Consider the following 16,129-nt stretch of genomic DNA (forward strand, 5'->3'; position numbering starts at 1 on the left):
TGTCCCTTTCCCCTCACGTAAGCTATGGTCTATTCCTGAACGGTCCTTATTTCCCATTCTCACGCAGTTTTGAAGTAACAAAGCCTGTCCATATTTTAATTCCGTAGGTCCTAGTTTCCCAACAAACCCAAAAAAAAAAAAAAGGATTTCATGTGAAGCACAACCGAGGGACTTTGTGTGATTTTTTAGTTTTTGGTTGACTCATGAAAATACCCCTGGTGCGAAAAAAAATTGGACAATGAACCTTTTATATGAGGCTGGTTCGGCTTTGTTCCATGCACCATGTCGTCGAGTTTGTCTCGCTCGTTGGGTTTCTAAATCTTCAAAATTTCTCACCATGTGAAAGTTGTTAAGTTTGGGGCAAGGTTTGGCAAATTTATTCTACTTTGTTTGGACGTAACATAATGTTCTGCAGAATTCAAAAACACATTTCATTTTTTCTTCGACAAATTGTATTTGGTGTTAAATGAAAAGAATGCTCAGACGAGCGCCTTATGCATCGTGGGCAAAAAAAGATTCATTTCTTAGGACCTAGCAACAGCATCATAGAGCGTTTGGATTTTGAAAAAACTTTCAGAAAAATAACAATAATTGCTAAATAAAAAAAAAAGGAACCAATAACAATAGAACAAAGAAGCTACTGGGGATTGCTTATATTCCTCGCGTCCACACTCCACCAAAAACCATTCGACGATTTGTACGAACCACACATCAAATGGGCGTTTGAAGCACACGGAACCCTTACTTTGCAGACGTGGAGGTTCTCGTTAGTACAAAGACTTTTCCTTTTACACGTGGTCATTTATGAGCCAAACGTTCGCACAAGGAAAGCTACCAATATTCTCTCCAAATTACAACTACATCTTCTCATAGAATGTCTATACATTCTTGGGTGGGTACGAGAGAGCTTCAAGACTTCCCTACAATTCTACGCACAAAGACCTTTTGTTCGTTTACAAAATGATAATTATTTAAACAATGTTTTTCATCCATGAAAAACAAAACGAGAACACTTTTTCAAACCAAACTCGCTTCTGATCAAATATGAAGTGAATCTTTTTTTCTGGAGCATAAAACGTGCACAATAAAGCATTACAAATACGGGCGCAAGAAGGACAATTTAATCGAAGTTTGATTTTTAATGGACACACAACTACCTAACCGAAGCCACTGAGGCGTGCAGAAAAGCTGAACAACAGTTTCAGACCAAACAAATCATTGCAAACACAATCCGAAAACCGATCACTTCAGCAACAACAACAAAAAAGAGCAAAACGATACGATTTCTCGATCAACCCTTGATCGCTGTACATAGACAGATGTTGTTGCTGTTACTGCTACTGCTGCTGTGGAGCCATTTATTTTCCCGTCACGCTATTTTGACACGCACTCCTGCCTCTTTTGGCCTTGAAAATTCGATTGTGCTAAAGCGAACCCATCCAACTAGTTCATCCCAACAAAAAAAACAAAAACACGCCCATTACTAAAAATTGCGAACGCGTTTTTAGCCGCATCATTGCGCAGAGCCCCCTTTTAAGACTTCAAAAAACTTTAGGTTGATGAGATAAATTAGTGACAAAATCGTTCAGGTGAACAGGATCAATTCGTGCAACTTATAGCACGCACAATCGGCACCCGCCCCCTAGTGTAAACCCTCTTAGAAGTCTCCGCATTCATCTTTTTCGTGCTCACGCCGCAAACACACTGCGCTAGCAGTCGGCTAATTGATCGCAAGCTGTAATCTACACGCGCAATACGTTAATGGTTACGCAAGAAGCGTGAGAGACCCTCAGACAACAACAAAATAACGCCAAATGAAGGTCAAGTTTCCGAAGTTTACAAAGTTGATTAGAAACATGATCACAAAAAAGCGAATATTCAAGTACATCATCGAAGTGCTGCTCTTCGTAGTCCATATACGACTTAGTCGATGGAAAATTAATTAACAATTTACTGTAGCTTTTGTCTGTAGCCGTAGCAGGAACACATATGCGAAACAAAGCACCAAAAGCTTCATATCAAATGTACACACGCACCACACACAAACCGGCATTCCTTTAGCCAAGCAGCACCAAACAAGCTAAAAGTTAGTAAATAAAAATATGTTTTCCGTTTCTGTTTTCCATCCACTTTTCCCAATCCCAACCCCGTTCGACCCTCGCGGACTATGTATGTTTTCATTTTAACGACCTTGACTAGTCCTAATCATCCCTGTGCGTCTAATACTGCGGCGCACATACCACGCCTAAAACACGTTTCGCCCCCCATGACAGACGATACCCTCTTGTAGTTGTTTTTTTGCCTTCTATTTCTTGAACTTCTCATTCGCATCAGCCTACCCACCCGCGGGGATGTATTTATTTTTCCTTCACCTCTTCTAGGGCGTCTATCGTCCAAAAACTCTCGCGTCTTTTCTTGCACAAGCCTCGAAATGCGTTAAACACTCGTGTGACGAGGCGCAGCTGCTTCGATATCAGAGATGATGGAGAGAGAAGGTAAGCAAGTATATAAAATTTACCAATCCGTATGGCCCCAAAAGCGTCGCTTCAAATCAAACTGTCAACCATAAATGAACGGCCCTCAAAAAATGGTCATCGGTTTGCAGGTTCTTCCAACAACTTCTTTTCGGACGACGGAGCAACAAGATTAGGGTAATTGCCGGCGCTCCCCAATGGTCCCACAACCGTAGGTCGGCTAGCGACGACTGACCAGCTGCAAGACCGCGTTGACGGTGAGTTGCAATGCTGCACACATCTGTGTGTCATCCTTGTTGTGCCTGCACGGGGGTAATACACACAAAATCAGCTTACACTCAAAAGACGTTTCAAGGCAAACACAATTTTTCGTTTTCATCCAAACGTTGTGTATGCGTATTGTTGTTCAATAACGTATTTATCTGTTTTTTGCTCGTTTTTTCTGATATTTCTTTCACAGGGAACGATAAGTATCGCGTTGAAGCTCTCAGCAATGAGCAAGCTATCAACAATGACGCGATGATAGATGGGCTTACACCACGAACAGCGATACCAGATCTGGTGAACCTTCAAACTGAAACCCACACCGGGCCTGATTCAAACTGGCTAGTAGTGTTTGTCACGGTTCTCACGGACTTACTTCACCAATCATCAACCGTCTCTGTTCCATTTTCAACGACGAGTTCGAGCGCAGTTATCACCTTGAGTTGTGATCGCACCACCACACCATGCGCTGAAATCAACAACATCCCAAAAACAAACACAATTTTAGGCTTCCTATCGTTGCGGTTGCATGACACAAAACTGTCAACCGGCGGCAGGGGTTCAAGGATACACGCTTTGCGGAGTAAACCTGCACGAACCGTAATGATCGTGCTAGATGATCGTGGTTGCCATTTATGAGCTTACTTTTGCCTTGGGATTCTATAGCTTCGCGCCAAACATTTTATGTAACGCATCGAAGGTCGTTGAATCGAATCTAATGTGAAGCAAATAGTCACCTCAGACTTTTAAGACATTCAAAAGTCATCGTTGTGATCATAATTCTTTTCTTGTTCTCTTCTGGGCCTAACAACTCTCTAAACTAGGTTCCCCTCTATTCTAGGATCGCCGGCCATCGAAAGGTTTACCGGAGTAGTGATGGGTAAATCTTCATTTTTCCCGGAGTTGGATTAATCCAATTCCAATGCATTCCGGAGTAACTCCGGTGTAACTCCGATGTTACTCCGGAGTTATTACTGCTTTATTATCAACGTTTATTACAAAAAAAATTGTGTTACAGAACAAAAATTTTGGGGGAATGCGAAATAACTTCGACATCGACAGTGATTTCGGTTTCAATTTTGAATCCGAAGTAAAAACAGCTACCTTTAATTGATTCCGCAGTGCACTCCGGATTAGTCGGGAGCAAATTTCGGATTCCGGAGTAATTATTCCGGGGTAACTCCGGTTTTTACATGTCCGACTCGGAGTGGTTTCATTAATATACTGCGAAGTTCCCATCACTATGCCGGACCTGTTGATAACAAGTAGCGCTAGAGAATGTTAGTCCTCACTGCGGGGAAACGGTCTTCGATAGGATTTGAACTCCGGTCGTGCTGTGTGACGACCGGGGCTGCTGCCATTCATTGTCTTATAATTCCTCAACAAAACAAATAAATCAAAAAATAAAACCGTACAGCAACAATCTCCAGAGTTTTTTAACGAAAAAAAGGTAAATTGGAGAACACAAGAGAACAGTGCACAGAGGAAAGGGAAACAGCAAAAAGGAAAATATGCTTTTCTTTTCGCTTACCTGACAATACCTCCAAAATTGTGGCGGTTTTGTTGGATACAAGCAGTGGAAAAAGGTAAATCTATCTCGCGTCCGCTACTGGACCATCAATGCTTACCTGGAAGAAGAAAGAGAAGAGAAAAATAGGTTTTAATACTACTTTTTTAACATATTCTAAATGTCCGGTAACACAAAAAAAAAAGATCTTCTGTAAATTTGCTTGAGAGCAACAGTAAAACACCATTACGAACTCTACTTCAAACGAATGTAATTTGTGGACCCAAAGTGTGTTATTTTTCTTCTGCTTCCCTTCATATGGCGGCTGCCAGTAATTCGCGCCAAACGCACACGGAAAACATGAAACTGTCATCTACCATGCCCTCATGTCATGGTCCCGTGTTTTAAAAAACTGTTTTTAAAACATTAAACACGAAGAAGCAAGGTTAAAAAACAAGAATTTAAATGAGGAAAAACACGACACAATCTCACTGTGTGGGTGTGGATTGCCTTCATCTTCTACGTACGGCCACCGCGCGCTACCGATGATTGATAGGTTATTTACAACGCCACAGCACGCCACACGCTCAACACTTAAAGATGGTGCGTCTCAACCTTAAACAAAAAACGGAAATATACTCATAAATGTTGCAACAATTTTCTATAACGCAATTTCTCGCAGGACACACAGTTTGGTGTGATAGAAAGTTGGTGAAAACCCGTCACAAACACCCGTGTCACTGAATCTTCTGCGTATCACGACCTTCGAGGACCGAAGACCTATCAACGCATCGTGCAAACAGTGCCGGATCTAATTATTATATTCCCCAAAGCGAAAACACATTGTGTGAGTAAGAAAAGCGGGTCGGAAACATCTCGAAAGGTCATCACTAAACACCGACAGTCGGACACAAATTTGTCTACTTCCGGCAACAAGCTTTATTGGAGCCCAGTGTAACCAGGGGCAACTGACAACGACGAATAGAGAGCCTCACTCGCGGTAACTAATGGATCCCCTATGACCAATAGGAACCTCCTGCTACCCTCATCACCACTAGGCGAGCAGATCGGGACATCCCTAAACGACAGCTCATTTACTTAGTGTAGTGTCCTGACGACAATACCATTAGCAAACCAAGTCAGTATATATCCATCAGTTGATGTTCGCAGCCATCCATTGCTCCCCAGGAAACGATTCACGTGCTCCAGCTACTAAAGCTACTCACTGTTGCTACCAGGCAGATGGTGATAATGGCGTGCCCGCTCCAAGTGCGTCTCTGCTTTGTCCTATTTTCGGGACCGTGTAACCTTTTCCCGAACGGGGAAGTGAAAGGAATCGAGGCCAAAGCTATAGAGAAACAGGCACGAGTTCCCGAGTTCAACGATAATCCATCACCCAACAGCACAGAAAAAGGAGGGTGGGGGGGGCTGGATGCTGTGCTTTCGGATGCTTGGAGGTCATCGAAAATGGAACACTTCAACACTTGCACAGAGAGCAAAGAACAGGGGAGGTAGGGAGCATGGGAGCGACGGTGGGCACCATTAAATGATGCACGCCGATCATCTGCACACTTTCTGTCCTTTCTTACCCAAAAAAAACAAGCCTCCATTGAATGTGTTTCTGCACACACAAAAAAACAACCCTTAGGAGAGATTTTGCGATCGCCATACACCCCTCCATATGCTAGGCAAAGTTCAGTTCTGAACTCCAACAAAGCCAGCAGGAGGTCTACTTTCACTTTACGCGTGTGATTGGGAGGGTGTTTGTATAATGCAGACTTCCCTGCGGTGTCACTTTTTTGTATCGCTATCCACCCAAGAAGCGAGCCTCGGCGGAAGTTGTCGCTCCGTTTCTGACATCGGTTGGTCTATTTGTCCAAGGTTGTTCAAACTACACATTGACAACCCGGCACAAACCGCCAACGATAGTCACTAAGCACTAAGTGGGTTTTTTTATGGGATAATTAGAGCAAGGATAGACTACACAAGGCGAGACTCACATCTCCAACTATGTAAGGGTTGTTTTTTTTTTTTGGGACCATGGAATATAATCGAAATGTCTCTTCCCCAAGCATTGAGAGCATTAAGCAGTTTGTCGTGCATCAAAAACTTCGACAAAACAAGGATACATCAATTCTGTCTTCTCTCCAATTCTTGGCTCGTCTGCCGAATAGAGTTCTTTGTTAGATTCAAGCTTTAAATTTCTGACAAATGTACTGCAGTCTGAAAAATAAACTCCTTTGTCCTTTTTGCTTCCTTATTCGATATCATAAAAAAACCCGCGGTCAAGACAAAAGACCAAAGTAGAATTCAATATCCCTTCATTTGTATCGGCTTTTGCAGTTCGCGGCTTATTGAAGCGACAGCAAAGAAGCATCATCCCGTCAAGACTTGGCAATAATGCTCTTCCGCTTCTTAGTCAAACCGTGACGCACGTAAGACTAAGGGAGACCTGCCCCGTCCCCGGGAAGGGCATGAAATATTGATTTACTAAGACAAGACACACAGAAGAAAAAAAAACAGACTGAAAAATAAAATCGGACCTACCGGAAGCGAGGCAGAATGGTTTAACTTACGAATGGGGAGATAACACCGTCAGAACGTTCATCGAGTTCATTTGAATTGCAATTTGAAACTTTTCGGAACCCATTTTCCACTGTGCAAGACAGATTCGGCTCGGAACACGTCCAAAGTGTGAATAATTGCTCTTCCATTCTTCAAATGTTAGTTAAAGATAGCAAACAAGGATAAGAAAGTTCAAGAATGTGTTGTGTAAAACAGGACATAATCTAGCATCAGTTACCATTCCCAACGGATGACGAGACTTGCACGAAATTATGAGCCTGTAGAATAGAAAACTTCCACAACTCGTCGTCCAGTTTTATGTCAGAAAATGAATCTTATCAAATTTGAGAGAAGCCCGATCGATGGTGTTCTCGGTATAGAAACCAATCTTAAAACTGAGATAATGGTGAAGTTCAAAGTTTTGAAGCCCTCCAAAAAGGCACCTCCACAGAATGACGTTGTCACTAGGTGACCTTTCATTCAACTTTCCTGACAACAAATCATAAGAAACCCTGGTTTCATATGCTAAACACCAAGGTTACATTATACCTCCATAACCTCAAGCTTCATTCATTTTAAAACACAACTTTCGTACGTCGACACACAGCGATACATCTGTCTCCACCAAAAGCACAAACAAATAGAAACGCTCCCACCCTTTCGTCTTTAAATCTGACTGACTGTACATGAATTATTCACAATCGACGAGCTTCTGCTGCTTTGGAGTGACTGACGAACGAGTGACAACGAATACGCACAACCTTTTACAGCATTTTCGTTCATTTGCATTGAGCTTCGAATATAAATCATCTTCGGGCGGATGCACTTTGTTGAAATTATCAAACAGCGAATATCTAAGCTGCGGCCTGGAACCGTCTCTTTTGCAAGCTCCCTCTGGTTGTCGGCTTTAATTTGATTGTAGCCAAGCATGAGATTGTGTGCAGATATTTTGTAGGGCAGTGCTTGTAGAACTGTTAGTAAATGTCATTGGTGGGGCAAGTTCGAGAACACTAAGCAACACGACACACAGAGGACTAGGCCCATCAATATGTTACACTAATCCGATTGTATCGTTCGATTAGTTTCAATTAGTGCACCCTTCCTATTGGTAAGTAAGAACCTACAGACACCTTTCAACGTAACCTACATAAAAACACATATCCAAGAACCAAACGACCAACTCCTTCACAGCAGCTTTTTTCCCTCTCCTGGAGTCATTTTTTTGGTCCAGACAAAATGCAAACCTAATGAGCACACCCACTAGCCTCAGGAAGCAAATTCTCCGCCTGACGTTGATAGGCCTAACTAGCGCGAGAATAAAGTTCACCTCGGGGAAGAAAATAAGAACATAACAAAACAAACGAATTTTCCCTCCACAATGCAATCCGTCACATGTAGCCGCACATGGTCGCAGATGCAACTAAGCAACCGACCGACCGACCAATCGACGGACACGGGAAGCTTACTCTTGTCATTTTGCTTCTCGCACTGCCATTGCCGTCAGTTCTCCTCTCTCAGCCGCGTTGTGTAAAACCGGGGTTGAAATGTATTAGGAACGGAAATTCTGCGCTGTGCAGTCGGTTGGTAAGCCTGCTGTAGCTTTCGTCCATCACTGTGTACGATTTTACGCAAAACTCAAGTCAGCTACAAACTCCAAACCAGAGCACCCACGACCCCGAACGGGCATGAAAAGACCGTGCTAAAAATGCATCACTGCATCAGAGAGAGAGCTAAAGACTGCGACTGGTCGGGTGTGACTAGTAAGACTGGTCGGGTGTGGAAATGTTTCCCTTCCGGGTGGTCCACGTGAGTGACTCCGATGCAGCTATAGCTTGCACTCACGTTCTGCATCACCTTTCGGTCGGGCTGTGGGTAAAATTAGATGCTTACAAAAAGGTATCTTTGCAAACGGATGTCAAACGCCGTATATGTAGGTGCCGAGCTCACGTGGCGCACAAGCTGACATCTCGCCTAAATTGGGCACCACAAAACGTGATTTGGTGCAGTAGCATTTCGAATGCTAAGGTGGCATCGTTAAGAGGTTACATTTCAATGCAAGTTGAAAGGATGGAAAGAATTTTTGAATAATTCTTTTTACAGTCAAGCTTCATTACATTCATTTACAGTCAAGCTACAGAAAGAAGTCTAGGCATTAGAAAAAAATAGCAATTGGACCTTAGTCGGTATCAAGATTCCAATTATTTCCCAAAGTCTACAAGACACTTTCAACTGATAGATAGTTTCAAACTTAAGTCCCATTTAGAGTTCAACTCCTCGAAACCCGTGGCGATACGAACGCGCCTCCAAACAGGATATCAGACCACTGTATCTATGCCAATCTAAGGCACAAAATTAATGCTAGCAATGAAATCCAGCAGTTGTGTTCCCATATCGCCCACACAAACCATCTAAACGCCCACTATCGATTTGTCGTTTCCATTTTCTTGCCAGCTTCGACAGAGGTGATGACGGTCACCAAGTCTGGAGTTCCCCGGAGAAGATGAGAAAAAACGGGATGCTGTTTTTTGTCCTTCTTTACTTTAAACCAAACCTTCCACAAAACGGGCAAAGAAAATGGAAGTTCAAGGCTGCCCGCCCATCGTTTCGTGCCCTCCAGTGTTGGCGGGTACCTTCTAGCTAGGGCAAAGAGACGTTGTTTAATGGTAAGTAAACAATTTCATCTCGCCACTCAACATATCGGGGGGCCGGAGCATGCAGCAGCATGATAGATAGTGGGCAAAACACTCACTGTATCTCCTCCTGTCGTCGTTGCTTCCCAGTGTCTCTTGATGCAACTTGTAAAAGCTAGGAAATCCTTCGTAAAGTAGCCACGAAGCAAACAGACAACAGACGTGATTTAATGGGAGAGAATTTAAAAATAAATCTCCGTACCAATGTGTACACACAATGTGCGCCACATCCCCGCTGACATCGAGTCTGGTCGGGGAGCCAATTGGAGGTCGACGATAGTTCTCCATTTCATCAGATCTAAGCACCCGGCCGTCCGCCCGTTAGGCAGTACACAAAATCCATTACAACCGTCCCGTTACAGGTTGTGCGTGTAATGCTTTTTTGTATGTGTGTGCCGGGGCATAATGTGAGATGCAATTTACTAAATGTTTCGAGCCTAACAGTAATTACAGACCCTGTCGCCGACACTACTATCATCAAGGCTCTGCTGCTCACACTCCCCGGGGTCTGAGTGAGAGAAAGAATAGGAAATTCGAACAGTGTCTCCGCTACCAGCAGCACGCAGCATTGTCGAAAATTAGATGCGCAAGAGAACGCAATTAGATGGCAGCACTGAACGATTCACACGTCATGAATCCACCACCACCATCGACGGAGCTCACTATTAACCTAAATTGAGCCACCATCACCTCCAGTGGGTCTTGTATCTCTTCTCTTTGCTACCGACACACATTAGCGCATCGGCGGAGACACACACAGAAGCGCCGGTCCCAGAATGGAAGTTATTTTAATTGGCAAATATCTATAAAAATAACCGTAACGCCTCAACGCAAGGAGGGTCCCAATTATGGCAATTTGCCTCAAAAAACAAGCACAGAACAAGTGACGTTCAGCAAACTTTACTCCAGCACAAACGCTCGATTCGTTTTGGCATCTGTATTACATCAAAACAGTTCAAACTTTTCCAAACAAAAGCTACCACCATATTCATGTCTATAATTTCGCCCATTACCAACTCCAAAACCGTCAAAACCGAATCGGCACAACAGCAAAAAAACCAGCAAAACGAAACGAGACGCTCCTTCTTCCAACACTGACAGCTGTCAGATTTAACCCAAATTCATAGCCAGAGTGAACTGTGGGTCTTCTTCCTACAAATATAAGTAGGACCAAACGCTAATATTACCTGCTACGCCGTGTCGGAGGAACACTAACTTTATATTTGGGAACGTGAGTTGAAACCCACCTCTCATCGGGGTGGGGGGATGTGAAGAATGAAAACGACGCTTTTGCAACACCGAATCGGCCTGGCCGAAAGTCTCTTTCCTCGCTTTAACAGATGACGGAAGCGGAACTTTGCAAATGAGTGCACCGAGGAAGAAAAAAAAAACGCCATTAGCAAGCAGATTTCACTTTGAGGTAAAGAAAACAGAATATTCATTTATCAAACTTTGTAAGTAAACGTTTGCAAATAACGTCAATAATTGTTGAAAGATTGAGCCTCCTCAAACGCATGGAAGGAGTTTCGTTGAACAATCGTTTCGCTCGTTTTCAAATAAAGTTTTGATTCTTTGTCTGGGAAACAATCAAACCATGTCGTTGTTCCAAAAATGCAACACGTTACGGCCCCGCATTATCAGAATATAAAGAGGCGCCAAGCCCTATAGAAACTATATCAAACGATCGCCCATTTTCTTTCCAAAACACACAAGCAGCATAAGTACGCTTCGCAACTCCCTGCGAAACCAATGAACCGTGTTACGTATGGTACGGTGATGGTTCCACCGTCTATCCAGGTCCCTTCCAATTCAGACTCTCCCAGATGCAGAGCATGTAGAAGAAGAAAAAACACAGCAAACTATTCACAGCCCATATCGCGACTTCTTGGCTCGTAAAAAGACGCGTTGAGCTTCGAAACTGGTGCCGGTAGACAGAGGAAGAAAGAAAAAAAGCGGCCATAAAAGAAGGCGCCATGATTATTTCCGACGTTCCTCCCAAAGCCTACGGGGCGCGCGCAAACCTACAGGCACCCACCAAAACCATTTCTTTTTCACTTGGTCTCATTTTCCCGTATTTCTTTTTTTTTTCGCGTACTCCAATGTTGCTCCATTCATATGGAAACTCATTTTCATACCCAACAACACACACAATTGCAGCGGCGGACCGATTGCGGAAATAAAAACGAGCCTTGCCGTTACAAAGTGGGTCCACAACACTGTCTCTTCCCCCGTGTGACCTGGCGGCCGATTTTTTGACGTGCAACAGATGATGGTGGCTTAGGAGGAGGGAACGCCGCAAACACCAAATACATCGGTAGTTGAAGAGAAACCCAAGTGACCCTTCTTCGGTGGTTTTCTTTTCCAAGACGGGCAAAACAAGGAGAAAAGCGCACCAAAATGAAACGAAGTTCTTGGGGCCGAAGAAGAGTACCAACTCAGCAGGTTGGATGGATAATGGTTTATGCTCAACCGGATGTAGGTTGTTTATGTTGGCCTCATCCCGTCAAAAGCCTCCGGAAGAAAACCATCACTAGAGCACACACACACACCTTCAGATACATTTTGCTACCGAATCTGACCTTTCTTTAACCTCAAATAAAACTGCGTCTCCAAGAGATACGGTTGAGGACTTCTTACACAGAGAAAACATAAAGATGTTTACTTGTGTGCAATAGTTCTAACAATTACTCAACTTTACTCATACAAAATTGGTGAAGAAACCACGAATGTTTTCCCTTATGCAATCGGTGCGGTGCGCCTTGGGAGGTTTCTTCCAACCCCGGTAAGAACTGTTGCCAGACAGGCGCTTACATCTGAATGATCGTGTAGCAACACTGGAAATTTCTAAAACGATCCAGCGTTAAATCTCGCAAAGGTAGTAAAGAATGTGGTAAAATGGTCATTTCCATCAGCAGAAATGAGCAAGAAGCCCAACTTTTCGTAGCCAACAGAAAACTCAAATGTCAAAATAGGCGTGAAGTTATTCAACGCTTTTATTCCCAAAAGAACCCCCCTTCTACAGGCCGCCTGTCGGTAGGGAGAGAAGCCCTGAAAATCGTACAAGAACGGAATAAGCCACCACGCATAGGTTGACCACTAAAACACGATGAAAGGAAGGAAAAAAGAGCTCACACACACCTGCCCGAGAGGCCACACAACAGAATGTTTGCTGCTGTAAAGACTCCTCTTCTTCACGTACCGCTGCTATGTGCAGGTTGTAGAAGAAGGCGATCTACAGGAAGTGGTAGCGCAATAGCAGGCAGAACCAACAAGTCTACACAACCAATCTCGTGGCCGTGGCGTTACGAAACGTTCACAGCAAAGTTACATAGGGAAAACCAAATTATCTGTGCTTCTCTACTTCCATTTACGAACGACTTAGAGCAGGAAGGTAGGACACGCCTCGCTAGATTGACTTTCACGAGAAGAACAAACGTGTTCGTTTTGCTTTTTTTGAGAGATTTTTTCCTCTGGAAAGCTTGATTACAGCGCCAATGGAACATTCTTCGACAGGTTTCGCCCAGCGGAACCACACAACAGTAATATGGGCGAAACACACACACACACATATCGGGGATGCTCGGATGCTAATGATTGGCAAATTTTAAGCAGCTGTTCGCTGACCGAGCTCCGTGTGGAAAGGAGGGAAAACTAAACTTGAGCTACGTTGATCAGTGAAGCATAATCTGGGGGGTTGCTCGTCTAGATTCTGGGGAGGGTTTTTTGATCTCCAAATTCTACAAAATCATAAGGCCTGATGATCACATACAAATTGTCAAGACAAGCTGTCAAAAACGGAAGATTCGAATTATGACAGCCATTTGTGTTGTCTGTTACAAGTACACGGCGAAGAATTTGTAATCTCTAACGCAAACGAAGACTCGTATTTGTCAAACTGTTTTCTGTCAGCTATTCGAAACGGAAAGGCGCCAAACTCACTCCGTCCTGTATGTTTCCAGCTCGTTTTCTTAAGCAGTTCCTAGCAAAATGTGAATATTATACTTCAGAAAGGATCTTCCCGAAGAAAATCATTTGGTTCCATTTCTAATCAAATGTATTTGGGCGCCAACTTTGACTCAATCTCATTAAGAATGTCGAGGAAAATTTCCTTCCATACATGAAAACTTTCCTTAAATCTGAAAAGAACAACCTCGAGAACATATCAAAAATGTTTACACAAAATGTTGCTATGATCGCTCACATGATTTGGAAAAAAAAAACATTTTGATATCCTAAATATCAGCTACAACACAAAATATCTTCTCAACAAGAACAGTTGTTTCTTCTTCTTGACTTAACGACTTTCTAAAAGGTCACGCGCACGATCGAATGGTTAACTAGGCTCTTCTATAACGCGTAGTTGGATAGTCAGTCGACACTACGGGGAGATGGTTCGGGTGAGATTTGAACCCCGGTCCAGCCGTTTGAAGACCGGCGCTGGTGTCGCCTACACCACCGGGCCGCCCCCAATAAGACAACACATCGCATTTAAATAAATCATCAACGTGCTACCAACTACATCTTTTAATAAAAATCTCACACAAAGATCCCACAAAACTGATAATCTTCCTCTTAGTAACCCAATGTCACCATTATTCATTCAATGTTTAAATCAAAAATTTATAACGGTCTATTTCTCTTCCCATCTCAGTTGCTTCCTCAATTCTTCTGAGCCTTTATCAAGCCTAATCTAAGTTCAGCCACGCCACGTGCATGAGAAAAGTGTATGCAAAAGCCTCCGGCCAATTCGTCAGCCCAAGAGACTGGACCGTGTGTGTGGTCTCTCTGTGTTTCGCTGTTTGATTTTCTAATAATGCCATCTTTTTTTTTTTCGGAAAACATTTTGAACATTTTAATCTACATCTACAGGGAAGAGAGAACCGTGAATTGTGAAAGTGGCCCCGCTCTTACTTCCCTATTTTCTCCGCAGAATGGCTTCATCCCAGAATAAATAAGCTTATCATGGTCAACCGATCGGAAACCGCACTGGAAAGAAATATTGTGAACGAAAAAAAAAATCTTAAACTTGCACCGAAGTTTGTGAGAGAAAAAACTTAACGTATTCCATGGCGTGGATGCTCCATATTCTGAATCGAAAACCTTCAAAAAGCTCAATGTTAATAAGGTTTCCTTTTTTCTTGGCCAGTAATCTCGATAGCAATATTTTGAGTATTTTATTTAAATTTCCTGTGCGTTTCTTTATATGGGCTTCATCATGCGAACTGTCCAATAAATTATATGAGCCTCATAAACACATTTTTATTGAAATTCCAGCACAAGTACAACCAAACACAAGTCGCTCTAGAACAGTCAAAATGACACTTGAAATTTAAAAAAAAACAAGAAGTTTCATAGCTCGTTTTATGTCTGCACCCAACAAAAACTACTTCAACAACAAACCAGACAAACAAGTTTTGTTTCGCGTGCTGACAGTGCATGACAATGCATTTGCAATAAAATATTATCTGCTGCCCTTCACACCACGAGGCAACCCCCAACAAAGTGTGTCCCGAAAAGTCAATAAAAAGATTAACTTCTTCCACCGCAAGCTCCCCGCGATCGCAATCCCTTCACTATCTCATGGACGTCTCTATGTGTGCCCTTCTGGGTTCTCTTATCATCCGAAAAGAGTATAATTGGGGGTCTATTTACCACCTGGTTCGCGCCTGTGGTTCAAGGTTAATTTAATGATTTTTTCTTCGTAACGATATTCTAGCTTTTATGACAAGGAATCAATAACAACGTGAGGCAACAATCTAATTTGATACACTAGACCCTTCTCAAGTGCTCATAAAACAAGTCGTTGAGTGTGGTTATTCTAAACTTTATTTGTTATTTCCATCTAATCTCTAACGGCGTTACTACATCGACTCTCACTTGTATGAGCTTAAGTTTGAAAATTAAAAATCCCATCACTACGCACCACATTTAATCGACCGCGGTCCCAAAAGTCAATCAATCTTTCGGCCAAAAACCGCACCGCAAAACATCGCACAGTGACACTCTGGCTGGTGGTGATCAGCGTGACGATCGTGATCCTCCTATTTCTTGCAGCAGTCGATTACGCGTTGTTTTCGTGAGCATGAAAAACGGCGGCCGCGGAGACCCTTCCCCCGCCGTTGCTCATCTCTACCACCGATCAGGTCCAAGTTGAAGCTATTTTCGTCATTTTGCTCTACTAAGCGACGTGCTCCTAGTCGTGCCTTAATGGCTAATCGTAAACAGCGCACTGAGGTTAAGTAATGCAAGACACCGTAATAGCTCGTAGAAGATTTAAGTCATGTTAGGAACTGCTAATCAGCACGATAATTAATGCAAAAATAAAATTATTTCAATACTTTAATGAGGATAAACTAAAGTATTAAAACATTCAGAATAATCAAGATGAAAATCGAACAAAATTGCATGATCCAGATTTCTAATTCTACTTGGACGCCTGGTTGGTTTTCCGCGATCCAAAACTTCTTCGTAATCGGAAAACCCAGCCAACACGAACTAAACCCCTGTGTTTCTATACACGCTGTACACGAGAGGAAAAAGCCGGCATTCGGGAAAAAGGACAATCTCCGGTTTTCTCACGCCTTGGCACAAAGTTCAATGTGTGCGTGTGTTCTGGCATGGTAGCCAAT

At 43.0% G+C, this 16,129-nt stretch overlaps 1 protein-coding gene across 3 annotated transcripts in view; it reads right to left on the reverse strand.

The window, feature by feature from the left end:
- The window catches only part of LOC126561391 (homeodomain-interacting protein kinase 1), a 199,835-nt gene that overhangs the window by 179,337 nt on the left and 4,369 nt on the right, over positions 1 to 16,129 (reverse strand). For 2 of the 3 annotated variants that reach the window (XM_050217505.1, XM_050217503.1), the window contains exon 2: positions 4,270 to 4,366. The exons of the other annotated variant lie outside the window; for it this stretch is intronic. The gene's annotated coding sequence lies outside the window, so the exon portion shown is untranslated. The remainder of the gene's footprint in view (positions 1 to 4,269; positions 4,367 to 16,129) is intronic. 3 annotated transcript variants of the gene reach the window in all.

This window comes from Anopheles maculipalpis, chromosome 3RL (genome assembly GCF_943734695.1).
Source record: "Anopheles maculipalpis chromosome 3RL, idAnoMacuDA_375_x, whole genome shotgun sequence".
Taxonomy (NCBI): domain Eukaryota; kingdom Metazoa; phylum Arthropoda; class Insecta; order Diptera; family Culicidae; genus Anopheles; species Anopheles maculipalpis.